The sequence below is a fragment of the Mesocricetus auratus genome, unplaced genomic scaffold (assembly GCF_017639785.1).
Source record: "Mesocricetus auratus isolate SY011 unplaced genomic scaffold, BCM_Maur_2.0 Super-Scaffold_100018, whole genome shotgun sequence".
Classification (NCBI taxonomy): domain Eukaryota; kingdom Metazoa; phylum Chordata; class Mammalia; order Rodentia; family Cricetidae; genus Mesocricetus; species Mesocricetus auratus.
Genome location: NW_024429199.1, coordinates 25,710,889 through 25,728,112, shown reverse-complemented (window position 1 = coordinate 25,728,112; position 17,224 = coordinate 25,710,889). Strand labels below are relative to the sequence as shown.

At 40.3% G+C, this 17,224-nt stretch overlaps 1 long non-coding RNA gene across 1 annotated transcript in view; it reads right to left on the bottom strand.

Annotated features, from left to right (window-relative positions):
- Positions 1-8,045: 8,045 nt before the first annotated feature.
- Positions 8,046-17,224, bottom strand: part of LOC121132919 — a 30,691-nt gene continuing 21,512 nt past the window's right edge. Inside the window, exon 3 of the long non-coding RNA XR_005869630.1 lies at positions 8,046-8,647. This is a non-coding gene — a long non-coding RNA (uncharacterized LOC121132919). The remainder of the gene's footprint in view (positions 8,648-17,224) is intronic.

Genomic DNA, 17,224 nt, shown 5'->3' with positions numbered 1-17,224 from the left:
GGCATTTTTATCTGTACAGGACTTACAGGGAAAAAACTAAAGAAGTATAGACGTTTGGGTCTTTATAATATTTTATCAAAAGGTGATAAAGTATGGAGAAATAGACAAATCAAAGGAGCTTTGGGCTTCTTAGGGTAGTGCATTCAAGGAAACTAGATATAGGAGGAAAACCAAAGGGTAGATAGGAGTTGTTAATTCAGATTTGTTTACATAGAATCTCATAGATGATATCTCCAATTGTTACCATCAACCTTATCAGGAAGAAGGGGGCATGTTCACGAAGGCAATTTGTGACCCACTCTTAAGAATATGGGGGAAGGACAGAGAACTCTCCCCTGCTTTCCCTCAATTGCCTCCAGCTCAAAATAATCCTTATGCCAAAGTGGCATATTTGACAATAATACAGTTTGATCCTGTTAAGACAGACTCTGACTTTCAGCAAGTTCCTGTACTTTTCCAAGTGTAATCATAGTGCCTACCTCAGAAGGATATCATGGACGTTACAAGGTAGTCCATATAGGGAACTCAGCACACAGATTTGGTTCATAAAAATCCAGCATAGAACATCTATTATTCTTATTTTGCTGCCACTATCCATTTTTGTGTTTTCACTTAATGAGGTATAGCAGCAAGTGTCAGCCTAGATAATCTACCAACATTAAATATTTATACTTACACTTCCAGGAAGTGGACCAATGGGGAAAATACTATCAAGAACATTTAGTCTTCAGTGTAAATGGTTGCTGGGGAATTGAAACCTGAATGTTAAAGGTAAGGATAACACACAAGGTTAAGGCTGAGGACTACAGGCTTTAGGCTTAAATATTTAATAACTATGAATGTAATTCCATAGGTGCTTGTGTGAGTGCACACTAGCATTTACACTTCTCCATTAGTCATTAGGTGGTATGCATATTTCTAACTCATGCTCCTTGCTTCCTTATAGTTCCTAGCGCCATCTTGGAAAACTTGGATGTAATGTCCTCCCTGACAGTCTTTCGCTATTTTTCTTACTTTAAGAAATGCCAGATTCTACCAATTCCAGATCCATCACCAACTAGTTTTAAACAAAAAAGTTTAGATAGTCTGAATTATGAGTCATGTGTTCTGAGTACCTCCTTGTGGTAAGGTAGATATGTGAGCTTTAGGATATGAGACATAAGCCATTGATATGTTTGCTGGATAAGCAACTAACATAACTTCCAGTTAATCATGTAGATTTAAAGTATTCCAGAGAGAGAGAGAGAGAGAGAGAGAGAGAGAGAGAGAGAGAGAGAGAGAGAGAGAGAGAGAGAGAGATATGAGAAGGAGGAAGCAAGGGCAGCTGCAATGAAATGTTTTGTGAAGGCCTTGTCTAAGCTCACAGACAGTCAGTCCATGAGAGAAGGGCACAGGGATTGCAAAAAACTGGAAATAGTGAGGCCAGAAAAGCAAGGCCATGATGGGGCTGGGAAACCGCCTCTCTTTACAGCTCTGCATTCCCCAGCCTTTGAACTCTCTCTTTCAATGAGAAAGACATCCAGAATACCACTGTGCCCCAAGGGTTCTGGAGTACCAGTGCCAGATGGTGGTACTTTCTAAAGAGCAGTAAGAATCAGAGTTGAAGAGTGACCATGTCACTGGTACAGAGAGCCATCCATTCTGGATCTGGGCCTCTCAGCCAGTAATAGCTAGGGTAGCACAAACCTGATAAGGGCCTTTGGCCAATGGGAGAGCCACTCTCCACCACTCCTATAGACTCACAGCTTTTCTTAACTGCAATGCAATTTTTGGGAATGATGATTAGACATTCATTGGCATAGAATCCTATGTAGTTCCTGGGTGATACTTGCCAATTTGTTTTTGTCAAGATACATCCTTTGTAATAATAATAGTAATATCTTTGAGCCCTTATTATATTCAAGAGTCTCCTACAATCATTCTACTCACCACCATCCCCATTTTATAAAGAAACCAAGGCTTAGATTGACTATGCAATAGATGCAGTAGAGCCATTAGACTGCAGAAGCCTAAGGCTCACAAATTTCTTCTCAGGGATCTGTGTGCTGCTTACCCATCTTAGTGTTCTCCCTGTAGCTGCGGCCTTTCATCTTCAGAGTCAAAATTGTGTTGTGGGTTCTGCCTCTGAGCAGAAGGCATGCTTCCGACGTTTCCTTTTGCTCTCTTTCTCTGTTCTTGTTTAAGACAGGATGAGCTTAGAGCCAGACATGGACATTAAAAATATAGTCCCCCTGTTATTCCTTGTAAAGATTCAAGAGTAAATGTGGAAAGAGAAGGAGTGCTAAGCTAATAACTCAGTGTGTGTCTGCTCATTATAACCCAATGAAAGAGATGGATGGTTCTAGAACATAGCCAAAAGTTACATTTAGAAGATAAAGTCAGGATATTTAGAAAGCACCTCATAAGAAATTCATGCTGCACTGTAACGGCTTTCAAGTCAGGCAGCTGATATATCAACAACCCTTTATAGTGAAACCGTTATGTGACAGGCTTGGCCCAGGTATCTGCAGTATGTCTATCTTGCTTTATGAGTTTCAGCTTTCCTATGGAGTTTTCTTATAAGCTTTGCAACATCCCTGTGCTCAGACTACCTGCCATAAGACATTAAATAAGTTATCTTAAATGGCAGCCCAGCAATAGCAGAGATTTTTTAAAGACTGTATTTTATTGTATCCATTCATTTTTTATGACTCTTTTGTCTGGAAAGATGAAATCCAATGGCATTTTGATAACTTATACTTTGGCTGATAATTGTAGTCTAGAACTTTTTTGGTCTTCCCTTTCTTTTTTTAACATAATGTATTTTTTATTAAATTTGTCTTTTTATTTCATTTTACATTCCAACCAAAGTTCTCCCTCCCACCCCTCCTCCCAGTCCCCTCGGCTCCCCACAGCCCAACTCCCCAACTACTCTACCCAACAGGTAAGGGGAGTCAACAAAGTCTGGCACATTAAGTTGGGGTAGGACCGAACCTTTCCCCCCCATTAAGGCTGAGCATGGTACCCCCTCATAGGGAATGGGTTCTAACAAGCTAGCTTATGCACAGGGATAGGTCCTGGTCCTACTGTCAGGGGCTCCTCAGATAGATCAGGCTTCACAACTGTCTCACACACAGGGAGGGCCAAGTACAGTCCCATGGAGGCTCCACAGCTGTCGGTCTATAGAGTCCAAGAGTTTATCCCACTAATGCTTTTTCCATAGCTATCAGATCTACTGGCAGAAACTGTTCTCTCTCTCTCTCTCTCTCTCTCTCTCTCTCTCTCTCTCTCTCTCTCTCTCTCTCTCTCTGTCTCTCTGTCTCTCTCTCTCTCTCTCTCTCTCTCTCTCTCTCTGTGTGTGTGTGTCTCCATTTCTTTCTTTTTCTAAAGCTAAAGGGGCAGAGAGATATCACAGTGGATAAGGATATGTGCTTAACAAACAGGCATTATAGGACCTGAGTTTGAATTCCCTGGACCCACCCAAAACTGGATGAGTCAGCAGGAATCTGTGAGGCAGACAAGAGGTCCCCTGGAGCTCTTAGACTCAGTGCAAATCAATGGCAAACAGCAAAGAGGTCATGCCTCAAATAAGAAAGAAGGCAAGGACCAATACGTGAGGCTGTCCTCTGATATCCATATGCAAGCCTCAGTACACCTGTACACACACACACACACACACACACACACACACACACACACACACACACACACGCACAGATACTCTCTCTGTCTCTGTCTCATCTGTCTTCTCTCTATATATATTTCTTTCTCTCCATTCCCCCTCCACACACACTCCAATCCTAAGTCCTGCTACTCAAGTTTAGTCAGTTCCAGGCAATCCAGGATACCAACACTCCTTGTAATAGGTTTCAGTAATAAAAGTTTTAAAACCCAACCCCTCTTTCCCACTAGAAAATAGTTTGCACTAGTGGAGAATGCCCATTTTTAAATTGGCTTTGACCACTTTTTTCTCATTAGTTCCTTTCTGGTGATGCCAAAACTCTTCACTTTGCTGATCTAGTCCTTGCTCAGGTTCACTTACATCTCATGGGATACCACATGGTCCTTGCCCAGGCTCACTGTTATATTCTATGGCCTACTGCTGGATTCATGTTGGGCTTCCAGGAACTCTGCTCTCTGGCCTCCCATTTATTTTTCTCATTCTGTCTTTCCCAGGAAGCTAGAACTCTGAAACTTGCAGTTACAGGACTGGGCTGTTCACAGAAATGCGTGTACACAAATTGGTGACAAATTTATTGGAAAGCGGTTCTTTCTCTACTAAACGTAATGACAGTTGGTGAGTCCTGTTGCTTTTTTAAAATCCATTCTAAGAAGTTACCATTTTCAGGAGAATGGGGTTCTTATCCCACCACAGACATTTTAAGCTTGGAAAGAAATTCTTTATAGTCCTAACTTCTTCAAGGGTGGCAGCTTCCAGCTCATTTTTGAACTCTGTGCCTACCAATCCAAGTTCACTTGAGTTTTCTCTGCATTCTCCGTCATAGCTGGGTAGGAACTTGGTAGCTAAAGTGTTAGATGAAATAAGTATGAAGCTAATTTACACTACATACATCATTCAATATGCTCTTCTTAGATGTCTACAAAATGGCTCTACACCAATACTTGATTTTGGCAATACCATGTTCTTTACACAATATTAGTTTTCTTTTACTCTCTCTGTGTTCTCCCCCTCCCTTCCTCTCTCTCTCTCCCTCCTCCCCCATCTTCCTCTCTTCCTTTCTTGTGGCACAGAGTGGAATATGCCTACAGTCATAGGGCTGGTTACTATCTCATCATTACATCTCTTCTAATTTAATAGTTTCCAACACATGATGTTTTGTATAAAAGGTACAAACATATTTTCTTAAAGTGCTGGTAAGAGCTCTCTTTCGATAACATTCTCTAATAATAAATTTGTATCATTTCTTCACTTTGAACTTGAAATCTTTCCTTCCTCCCTCCCTCCTTCCCTCCCTTCCTTCCTTCCTTCCTGTGTTGGGTATTAAACCCAGGGTCTTGCACATAATAAGCAGCTGTACCTATGCCATTAGCTACTTTACTTATTTCTGGACTGCTTTGCTGATGAGAATTCAAGCTTTGAGAGTCAGAATTTGGGTCAGCATTAATAAATAAAACAAAGCAGTATAGATTCTTGGAGTTCAGACAAACTGATACTTCCTAGGTCTCCTCCAAAGCCATACACAGCTATAGTATGGTTGACTTGGAGTCTGTGCCACTAAAGAAAACAACGGGGGTCAAGTGAGATCCTAAGAGCAGGACACAATCCAGAAGGGCTGTCCTTTTGAGAAGGGATACCAGGGTGTGTCTGCTCTCAGCCTCGCCTCCAGCCCCACGAACCAGCCTGGCTGGTAACATGGTGATGGAATGAGGAGACTGGAAGTGGAGGCAGCAGTTTTTTTTTCATCCCGAATGCCCAGTTCCAAATAATCACACAGAAGCTTATATTAATTATAAAGTCTTTGGCCAATAGCTGAGGCTTATCACTAACTGTCTCTTACAACTTAAATTAACCTGTTTCTATTAATCTACATGTTGCCACATGATTCCATGGCTTTACCTGTTCTCTAGCTCAATTTGTTCCTCTGGAAGCTGGCTTGAATCTCTGTCTCTCTCTCTCTGACTCTGCCCTTCTTCTTCTATGTATTTTTAGTTTGACTTTCCTGCTTAGCCTTATTCTGCAGCTTTTTTTATTAACCGATGTGAGTAAAACATATTCACAGCATACAGAAGTATTATCTCACAGCAGGAGATGACACATTTGCTGGTGACATCACTATCTCCAAGGCATTCATGTGTTCAGTAGCCCAAGTGTACTAAGATACAATTAAATTTTCTTTAAGCATAGCTAACAGAGGATCAGAGAGTTTGTTGTGAGATCATATCTCCTGGTAACACCAGAAAACCTACATGACTGCCAAAATGTGAACTGTGCAAGGATGATACCAATGAACATGCCAAACAGGACAGGGAAAAGTCCACGGGACCTCAACACTATACAAAGAACTATAGGAAACTGAGGAAAGCTGGGGGTAGGAGAGGTAGCCCTCCCCAAGAGAGAGCACACTAATTGGTTGTCCAGGGCCAGAAAATGTGCACATAGGTAATACTATATGGACCCAACAGGTTATATTTAACGATATATGTATGTGTGTATATATGTATGTATGTACTAGTACATATATATAGTGTATATATACATATATGTTATAGCAATTAGTGAAAAAAGAGAGCATGAACTTTAATGAGAGTGACTAACAGCTATGAACATCAATTCAGAGATTCAGTCGTTTAGGAGAGATAGAGTGGTGGACATTTTGCAACTTTTGTTTTGTTTTGTTTTTATGAGACAGGGTTTCTCTGTATTGTTTTGGAGGCTGTCAGTCCTGCCCAGCCTCGAACTCACAGAGATCCACCTGCCTCTGCCTCCCGAGTGCTGGGATTAAAGGCGTGTGCCACCACCGCCCGGCTCATTTTGCAACTTTGATGATGCTTGTGAATGCGTGTTTTCTCTGCACTACTGCAGTCGTTTTATTTTCATTTTTAAAATTCCCATTGTGTTTGCTTTGATCTTTAAGAATGTTTCCTGTTAATTCATTTCTGCCATTGTCTTCCTGAAGCACTGCCATATATATTTGGGCGCTCAGAGTGATTTCCTTTACTGGTTTTGTAAGAGTGGCAGACATTCAGCCCACTTCAAGCGCTCTAGTAAGAGGCTCCGAGCTTTGACAGTGTGCATGGCCCCTCAGAGACCAGTCAACGTTGGTGATAGCCTAGGGAAACAATGCGTGAGAGTGAATTCTAGCCTGCTTCTTGGTGTCAAATATTCAACTGACCAAGAGGGTACCCCGCTAGTGGGAACTAGTGCCACAGCAGGTTCCTCTGCTTGTTTATCCAGTGATGGTCTCCTCTGTCCCCTCCTCTCCTCCTTTTTTCTGTAGTACTTGGAATGGAAACTAGAGCACATAGAACATTTTAGGCAAGTACCAGTAACTTGAATCCCCAACCTTTTTGTTTTGTTTTGTTTTGAATTTAGAGACAGAGTTTCACTATGTGGCCCAGGCTGACCTTGAATTTTTGATCTGCCTGCTTTAGTAGCTGGAGTTACAGGCCCGTGCACCAGACCCAGCGAACGATGGCCTGTTTGACTACATTAGGATATTTGACTACAAGGACACAGCTGACTGTGGCATGTGGTGAACTGGACAACGCCAACTTTCCACAGACATACTATTCACTCTTTTGCCCTTCTTGACCTTAGACTTTCTCATAGTCTTCCACGCATGACCAATCAAGACTTCTGACACTCATAAGAGGGCCTGGCAAACGTTCACGTGCATAAGACATGCCACTGCTTGGTAGTAATGGATAGAAAATACAAAAACAGAAAACAGCTGCTGAACACAGTTCACACTCTTAAAATATGTGTGGATGGGAATGCAACAGCAAGAATTGGCCTGAAGTTTAGAAAACACTGTATTTTTTTTCCTGTGTGATGACTCACAAGGTGATTCTATCAAGCAAAACAATGAAGATTCAGGGAAGCGTGTCTCAAATGTGATGAATTTTGACCCTTGCACATGTCATGAAACTCCTATCCCTCTTGTGACCTAGAGCACATCTGTAGCCTCCAAATGTTCTCTACTGCCACCCACTCCCCATTGAGTCTCCACCCTCAGCTATCAGTAACCACTGCTCAGTGTAGACAGCAATGAGTCTCCACCCTCAGCCATCAGTAACCACTGCTCAGTGTAGACAGCAGGATTGTGGAGCATGGGCGTTTTGTGTCTTGCCTCTTTTGTTTAACATAAGCTTTAAGGTTTGTGCATGTGACATATGTACCACTAGCTGGTTACTTCTTAATTAGTGAGTAGTGCCACATAGACCAGAGCAGGTCTATTTTATTCTGGAACTATTGTAGTAGAGGAAAATAGATCTCAGAGTAATGGTTACCTTAGTTACTTTGTGCTATTTGATATGATTTTTGGTGGCATCATGTTTTTATTTTGTGTTACATTTGTTCTTGGTAGTGTAAAGAAATGCAAGTGACATCTTTACATTCGTTTTGTACCCACAAATGTACTCACAACTTGTGAGTTCCATTGGTGTTTTTAATGATTACATGTATATACATACAGTCATGTTATTTTTAAATAAAGGCCATTTGTTTCTCACTTTTAATGTTTACTGCTTCTTTTCTGGCCTTGGAATACTAAGGAAAACTTTGATGGAATGTCTAGTAAAATCATACAAAAAAGGACCTCATTGCCTGTCTAGCTCTTTGGAGAAAGTTTTGCTTGGAAAAAGGAATTGTCATATCCATTGTGTCATAGTCATGGCTAATTGTTTGGCTGAGTGATAATCAATTAATGGAACATGACTGTTAATTCAGAGACAACGCCTTGGAAGATGTAGACAGATATTGGGTATAAATCATAGAGATAACGTTTCCCATATCAGTGTTCTTCATCAGGAAGTCACTTCGGCAGAAGTAGGTGTGATGAATCAATCTGTGGACTCACGTGAACTTGACTCTGCAGCTATCCTTTCATCTGTTGGATGGGATGATGATCAAAGTGACCCTGAGCTCTGGCGGGACCATGTTGTGATGGAGCTAAGCAACATATGCTTTTCCTCTCATTGTTCAGATCTGGTGACCAAGAAGTAAAAATCAATGTATGTGGTTCATTTCACTTTTGACCCTAACACATCATTAATAAGTTACTTTTTGCTTTTGCAATCTTAAATAGACCTCTTGTCTAGAGGTGTTGGTTCTCAAGTGAGGAATGCTCCCACCATAAAACATAGTGAAGTTTTTATTAGATGGGAATTTGAAGCTGTCACGGGCCTCCTAGGGATTGTAATAGTAAATCAATAGGCAGGGAAGTTCTGATACTGACTGAAGTGATTCTGTCAAGGGGAAATTAAGCTTCTTTCATACCATTTACATTAGTACCAGTCTTTCTGTAGTTCATGTATATTCTAGGACATTCCCTGTAATAAAAGTCAACAAAACCTATGACAATGTAACCAATGGTTCACACATACACCACAATGACAAAAGAACCACTAGGGTAGTGGCTCTTAACCTTCCTAATGCCGTGACCCTTTAATACAGTTCCTCATGTTGTGGTGACCCCCATTCATAAAATTATCCTTGTTGCTACTTCATAACTGTAATTTTGCTACTGTTGTGAATCATAAGGTAAATATCTGCATTTTTCAATGGTCTCAGGAGACCACTGTGAAAGAGTCATTTATTCCCCAAAGGTCTCATGAGAACTGCTGTACTAGACAGAGAAGTTTAAGCAACCAACATGATTGCTTAAAACCAAAGGAAATGAGAGGTCAAAAGAAGAAGGGAGTTGTAAATATTAGCTGAAATCATGTGACCCATGACAGAAACGAACACTCACCTGTTTGTATATTTCTGTGTTTTCATATGTGTATAGGTATTAACTAACCATCTTGACATTTTCCCATTCCCAAGCATGACTGTATAAGATAATGTTAATAAGAACTAAACTTACATTTCAATTTTTGAGTTATAGTTTGTCAAAAGAAGAATGTGATTCAGATAGAGAAAAGGAAATACTAATCAAAGCTGAATAAAAAGTTTTTTGTCTTCTTTTGGGAAAGTTTCAGTGTATTTTATAGTTGTATACCTGACATTTAAACCAAATATAACCCCCCCCACATGATCTCCATGACTTGGGTGACCCATGAATATCTGAGGTTCCAGTGATGATGGTGTACCAGAAACCAAGGCCTTAAATCAAACCAATTGCTCATTACAATGAACATTTTCAAGTAAAGCTGATTGGACAAAAGGGTATGCTGTTTAACACACTGAGGCTCCAGTGCCATCAGGACCAAAGAAGAGATTTTGAGAGGTGAAAAAGAAGGAGAAACGAAGAGGGATTTTTTTAATTTTTATTTTTAAATTTAAATTTAAATTAGATTGCTTTACAAGTCAATCCCAGGTCCCTCTCCCTTTCCCTCCCCTCCTCCTATGCACTCCATCCAACCCCTGCAACACCCCCTCCTTTCCCCAGGGAGGGTGAGGCCCTCCATCGGGGTGTTCATAGTCTGTCATTTCATCCAGGGCAGGGCCTAGACCCTCCCCCCAAGCATCCAGGGTGAGAGTGCATCTCTCATTGTGGAATGGCCACCCAAAGTCCATTTGTATACCAGGGATAAATAATGATCTACTACCCAAGGCCCCATATATTGTCTAGGCCTCCTCACTGACACCTACATTCAGGGGGTCTTGATCAGTCCCATGCTGGATTCCCAGCCATCAGTCTGGGATTCAAGAGCTACTCCTTGTCAGGTCAGCTGTCTCTGGGGGTTAAACCAGCCCAGTCTTAACCCCTTTGCTCATCAGTCCTCCCTCTCTGTCACTGGATTCCTTGAGTTCAGCTTAGTGTTTAGCTGTGGGAGTCTGCCTCTGCTTCTATCAGTCATTGGATGAAGGTTCTATTTTCCAGACTCTGGCCATGGGATTGTAGGCTGGCACTCCCCAGATCTATGTCTAAAATCCATGTATGAGAGAGTATATACCATATTTGTCTTTTTGTGACTGGGTTACCTCACTCAGAATGGTTTCTTCTAGTGCCATCCATTTGCCTGCAAATTTCAGGATTCCATTGTTTTTTTTTTCTGCTGAATAGTACTCCATTATGTAAATGTACCACATTTTCTCTATCCACTTTTCAGCAGAGGGGCATCTAGGTTGCTTCCAAGTTCTGTCTATTACAAATAATGCTGGTATGAACATGCAGGAACAGATTTCCTTGTTGTATGAATGTGCATCTTTTGGATATATGCCTAAGAGTGGAATTGCTGGGTCTTGTGGTAGGCTGATTCCCATTTCCTGAGGAACATCCATACTGATTTCCAAAGTGGCTGTATGAATTGGCACTCCCACCAGCAGTGGAGGAGTGTTCCCCTTTCTCCACAACCTCTTCAGCATAAACTGCCATTGGTGTTTTTGGTTTTAGCCGTTCTGACAGGAGTAAGATGGTATCTCAGAGGTGTTTGTTCTGCATTTCCCTGAAGGATAGGGATGTTGAGCGCTTTCTCAAGTGCCTCTCAGCGATTTTAGACTCCACTATTGAGAATTCTCTATGTAGTTCTGTAGCCTACTTTTTAATTGGATCCTATGGTGTTTTGGAGACTTGCTTCTTGAGTTCTTTGTAAATTTTGGAGATCAACCCTCTGTCAGATGTGGGATTAGTGAATATCTTTTCCCATTCTGTGGGCTGTCTTTTTGTCTTGTTGACTGTGTCCTTTGCCTTACAGAAGCTTCTCAGTTTCAGGAGGTCCCATGTATTAATTGTTGACCTCAGTGTCTGTGCTACTGGTGTTATGTTCAGGAAGCAGTCTCCTGTACTAATTCATTCAAGCATACCACCCACTTTCTCTTCTAAGATGTTCAGTGTGGCTGGATTTATGTTGAGGTCTTTGATCCATTTGGACTTAACTTTTGTGCATGGCGATAGACATAGATCTATCTGCATTCTTCTACATGCCAGTATCCAGTTATGCTGGCACCATTTGTTGAAGATGCTTTCTTTTTTCCATTGTATATTTTTATCTTCTTTGTCAAAGTTCATATGTTCATAAATGTATGGTTTCATATCAGCGTATTTAGTTCAATTCCATTGGTCTACCTGTCTATTTTTGTGCCAATACCAAGCTGTTTTCAGGACTACAGCTCTATAATAGAGCTTGAAGTCAGGGACAGTGATGTCTCCTGATGTTGCTTTGTTGAATAAGGTTGTTTTGGCTATCCTGGGTCTTTTTTTCCATATAACGTTGAGAATTGTTCTTTCAAGGTCTGTGAAGAATTGTGCTGGTATTTTAATGGGGATTGCATTGAATCTGTATATTGCTTTTGGCAGGATTGCCATTTTACTACGTTGATCCTACCTATCCAAGAGCATGGGAGATCTTTCCATTTTCTGGTATCTTCTTTAATTTCTTTCTTTAAAGACTAAAAGTTCTTGCAATACAGGTCTTTGTTTTGTTTGTTTCATGTTACTCCAAGGTATTTTATGTTGTTTGTGGCAATTGTAAAGGGTGATGTTTCTCTGATTTCTTTCTCAGCCCTTTTATCATCTGTATATAGTAGGGCTACTGAGTTTCTTGAGTTGATCTTGTATCCTGGCACTTTCCTGAAAGTATTTATCAGTTGTAGGAGTTCCCTGGTAGAGATTTTTGGATCACTTATGTAAACTATCATATCATCTGCAAATAGTGAAAGTTTTATCTCTTCCTTTCCAATTTGTATCCCCTTGATCTCCTTTTGTTGTCATGTTGCTCTAGCTAGAACTTCAAGCACAATATTAAAAAGGCATGGAGAGAGTGGGCAGCCTTGTCTTGTTCATGATTTTAATGGAATTGCGTTGAGTTTCTCTCCATTTAATTTGATGTTGGCTGTTGGTTTGCTATATATATATATTTTATTATGTTTAGTTACATTCCTGTTATCTTTTATCTCCCCAAAACCTTTATCATGAAGGGATGTTGGGGTTTGTCAAATGCTTTTTCTGCGTCTAGTGAGATGATCATGTGATTTTTGTTTCTCAGCCTGTTTATATGGGGGATTACATTGATGGATTTTCATATGTTGAACCATCCCGGCATCCCTGGGATGAAACCTACTTGATCATGGTGAATGATTGTTTTGATGTGTTCTTGGATCCAATTTGCAAGTATTTTATTGAGTATTTTTGCACCAATGTTCATGAGGGATATTGGTCTGAAGTTCTCTTTCTTAGTTATGTCTTTCGTTTCTGATTTTGTTAACTTGCATGTTCACACTCTGCTGTTTGGTAGGTTTGGACAAAGGTTTGTCTATCTTGTTGATTTTCTCAAAGAACCAACTCTTCATTGCATTGATTCTTTGTATTGTTTTTCTAATTTCTACTTTATTCATTTCAGTCCTCAGTTTGATTATTTCCTGGAGTCTACTCCTCCTGGGTGAATTTGCTTCTTTGTGTTCTAGAGCTTTCGGTTGTGCTGTTAACTCTATAGAGTAACTATTCTCCAGTTTCTTCATGTGGGCACTTAGTGCTATGAACTTCCCTCGTAGCACTGCTTTTAAAGTGTCCCATAGGTTTGGGTATGTTGTGTCTTCATTCTCATTGAATTCTAGGAAGACTTTAATTTCTTTTTTATTTCTTCTTTGACCCAGGAATGGTACAATTGTGCATTATTCAATTTCCATGAGTTTGTAGGGTTTCTGGAATTTGTGTTGTTGTTGAATTCTAATTTTAACTCATGGTGGTCTGATAAGATGCATGGAGTTATTGCAATTTTTTTGTACCTGTTGAGGTTTGATATGTTGCCAACTATGTGGTCGATTTTTGAGAAAGTTCCATGTGGTGCTGAGAAGAAGATATATTCTTTTTTATTTGGATGGTATGTTCTATAGATGTCTGTTAATCCCAATTGGGCCATAACTTCTATTAGACCCTTTGCTTCTTTGTTAAGTTTCTGTCTGGTATTCCTGTCTAGTGGTGAGAGTGGGGTGTTGAGTCTCCCACTATAAGTGTGTGGGGCTTTATATGTGATTTGAGTTTTAGTAATGTTTCTTTTACAAACGTGGATACCTTTGTATTTGGAGCATAGATGTTCAGAATTGAAACTTCATCTTGGTGGATTTCTCCTTTGATGAGTATGTAATGACCTCCTCCATCTCTTTTGATTAATTTTATTTTAAAGTCTAATTTTTTAAATATTAGGATTGCTACCCCTGCTTGTTTCTTGGGTCCATTTGATTGGAAAATCTTTTCCCAACCTTTAACTCTGAGGTAATGCCTGTCTTTGAGGCTGAGTTGTGTTTCTTGTATGCAGCAGAAGGATGGGGTCTGTCTTTGAATCCATTCTGTTAGCCTGTGCCTTTTTATGGGCAAGTCCAGACCATTAATATTGAGGGATATTAATGACCATTGATTGCTCATTCTTCTTTGATTTAGAATGGTATTGGGGGTGGAATTCTGTGTGGAATTCCACCCCTTTTTTTTCTTTTGGCTATTGATAAGGTGGGATTATCTAATGCCTATATTTTTCTGGTTTTAGTTAACTTTTTGGGTTGGATTTTTCCTTCCAGAATTTTCTGTAGGGCTGGGTTAGTGGATATGTATTGTTTGAATCTAGTTTTGTCATGGAATATCTTGTTTTCTCCATCTATAGTGATTGAAAGCTTTGCTGGATAGAGTAGTCTGGCTGGCATCCATGCTCTCTTAGTGTTGGTATAATATCTATCCAGGACCTTCTAGCTTTCAGAATTTCCATGGAGAAGTCAGGTGTAATTCTGATAGGTTTGTTTTTATATGTTACTTGACCTTTTTCCTTAGCTGCTCTTAATATTCTTTCTTTATTCTATATATTTTGGGTCTTGATTATTATGTGGCAAGGGGACTTTTTTGTGGTCCATACTATTTGGTTTTCTGTAAGCTTCTTGTGTCACCATTGGCATGTCTTTCTTTAGGTTGGGAAAGTTTTCTTCTATGATTTTGTTGAATATATTTTCTGCTCCTTTAAGGTAATTTTCTTCACTTTCTTCTATACCTATTATTCTTAGGTTTGGTCTTTTCATGGTGTCCCATATTTCCTGGATATTTTGTGTTAGGGATTTTTTGCACTTAAGATTTTCTTTGGTCGATGAATCAATTTCTTGTAGTGTATCTTCAACACCTGAGATTCTCTCTTCCATCTCTTGTATTCTGTTGGTTATGCTTGCATCTGTAGTACCTGATCGTTTGCCCACCTTTTCTATTTCCAGCCTTCCTTCAGATTGTGTTTGTTTTTATTGTCTCTATTCCTGTGTTCAACCCTTGCACTGCTTGAATTGTTTCTTGCAAGTTTTTCTTTATCTTTTCATCCATTTGTTGCATTTTTTGAATTTTTTGTTTTTTCTTCCATTTCTTGCAGTTTTTGGTTTGCTTTTTCTTCCATTTCTTGCATTTTTTTGGTTTGCTTTTTCTTCCATTTCTTGCATTTTTTGGTTTGTTTTTTCTTCCATTTCTTTGAGGAATTTTCCCATATTACCTTTGAGGACTTCTATCATTTTCACAAAGTTGTTTTTAAGGTCATTGTCTTCTGCTTCATTTGCATTGGAATGTTGGAGTCTTGCTGGTGTGGAGTCTCTAGAATCTGGTGGTGTCATATTTGTTTTTCTGTTGCAGAATGTGTTTTTGTATTGTCTCCTTCCCTTCCCTTCTTCTAGTGGGTGCAGAAAAATCCTCTTACTGGCCTGTTGGTTAGAGGACCAGAGTTCCCTTTCGGTGGGTGCAAGCGAGTCCAATACTCCGGTAGTTCTCCTCTTCCTGGTCCTAGTCCTGGTCCCGTGGGTGGAGAAGAAGACAGGGAATCTGGGGTGCATAGGCTCCTACCTGGAGGGGAGACTCAGTGGCAGTCTCCAGGCACTGGAGCATGGGCCCAGAAACAGAGCCGTAATTGCCTGGTCCCATGGGTGGAGAAGAAGACCAGGAATCTGGGGTGCGTGGCTCCTGCCAGGAGAAGAGACTCTGTAGCAGTCCCCAGGCACTGGAAGGCAGGCCCGGATACAGGGCCCAGTTTACCTGGTCCCCTCGTCCCGTTGGTGGAAGAGAAGACCAGGAATCTGGGGTGCATAGACTCCCCTTGGAGGGGAGGCTCTGTAGCAGTCCCCAGGCAGTTCCCAGGCACTGGAAGGCCACAAAGAGGGATTTTTGTTTGTTTTGTTTTTGTTTGTTTTGATTTGGATTCGTTTGATATTTTTAATTTTCTTTTGGGGGGCATTGCAGGGGCCAGGGGAGATATGGAACTATTGGTACGTGTGTAAAATTGGGATACATGATGTGAAATTCCCAAAGATTCAATAAAGAAATTCGGTTGAATAAAAAAGAAAAATAATTTTACTATTGCTTTTTATGAAATATTTATTTATTTTTATGTGTTTTTGTGTTTTGCCTGCATGTGTGCCAATGTGAAAGTTCCAGATCCCAGGATCTGGAGTTACAGACAGTTATGAGCTGCCATGTGGGTGCTGGGAATTGAACCTGTATCCTCTGGAAGAGCAGCCAGTGCTCTTAACCACTGAGACATCTCTCCAGCCCCTTACTATTGCTTGGTTAAAGGAAAATTATGTATGGAAATGCCAAGTTATAAAAGAGTAGACTATGGTACCTGCTCTGGATCAGGTTAGCTACACTTGAACACGTCTCAGAATCACTTTAACCCTGTGACCTCGGCTTGTGAAAGGCTTCAACAGAAACCCGTGTGAGATTGGAACAGCAGAAGTGACCTAATAACCATGCTTTACAGTGGTTGTTATGGTGCAGACACTGCTGTAGAACAGGCTTGTCTTTTACTGATCAGCTGGTAACCTAGGCAATATTGTAGAGAAACAATTGGCTTGCAGAAATACTCTTTTAGAGCCTTTGAATCCCAGGCCAAGTCATGAATAGCTTCATGGGGCAGGATATCGCCTTAATTTGCGATTCCTATCTATTGTCAAACGGCAACACATAAGGCAAACACGTGTTCATGTTTGCTCAGGTGGGCCCTGGTTCTTCCTCATGAATTTTAATTTTTCCTCAAAAGCTCTCTCAATATTATAACTTCATCTTTTTTATTTCCCTGGTAACTTCATGCCTAATTTGCCAACATACCTGTAGACTGCTTAACTTTGCTTTAAAACTAAATCCTCATAATAAATCCCCAATTAAATACTCCTCAGCTGTTCTGCATATCTGCTCCAACCCTAACTGATGTGGTCTTGATTTTTTAAGACTTGGAGTAGCATTTCTTTATGACTAGATGATCCTTGTTCTAAGGTATGGCCTTTGTAGAATTCCTATTGATTCTGCAGAGGTATAACAATCCATGCAGATACTGACACGAAAGTGAACAGAGAGACTATTCCAAGATAGTCAGGGAGACTCTTGAGGCAACATAACGTACACACAGTCCAGGCTTCTGCTGGGAAATGAACTTGTGGTGACATCACTCTTGCATGGATAGTGGATAATTACAATGTGTTCAGAGAATCCAGATGTGTAAGGAAATCTTATCAGACTGTTTTACGGACATATTTACTATGTATTAGATACATATTCACTTTCTACTTTCATAGTTTATAGGTTTGAATCAACCAACACTGGTAACTACCACAGTGTTTTCTTGCTTTTTTAGCTCTGAGTTCTTCTTTTCTTGTCCTTTTCCTGCCAACTCC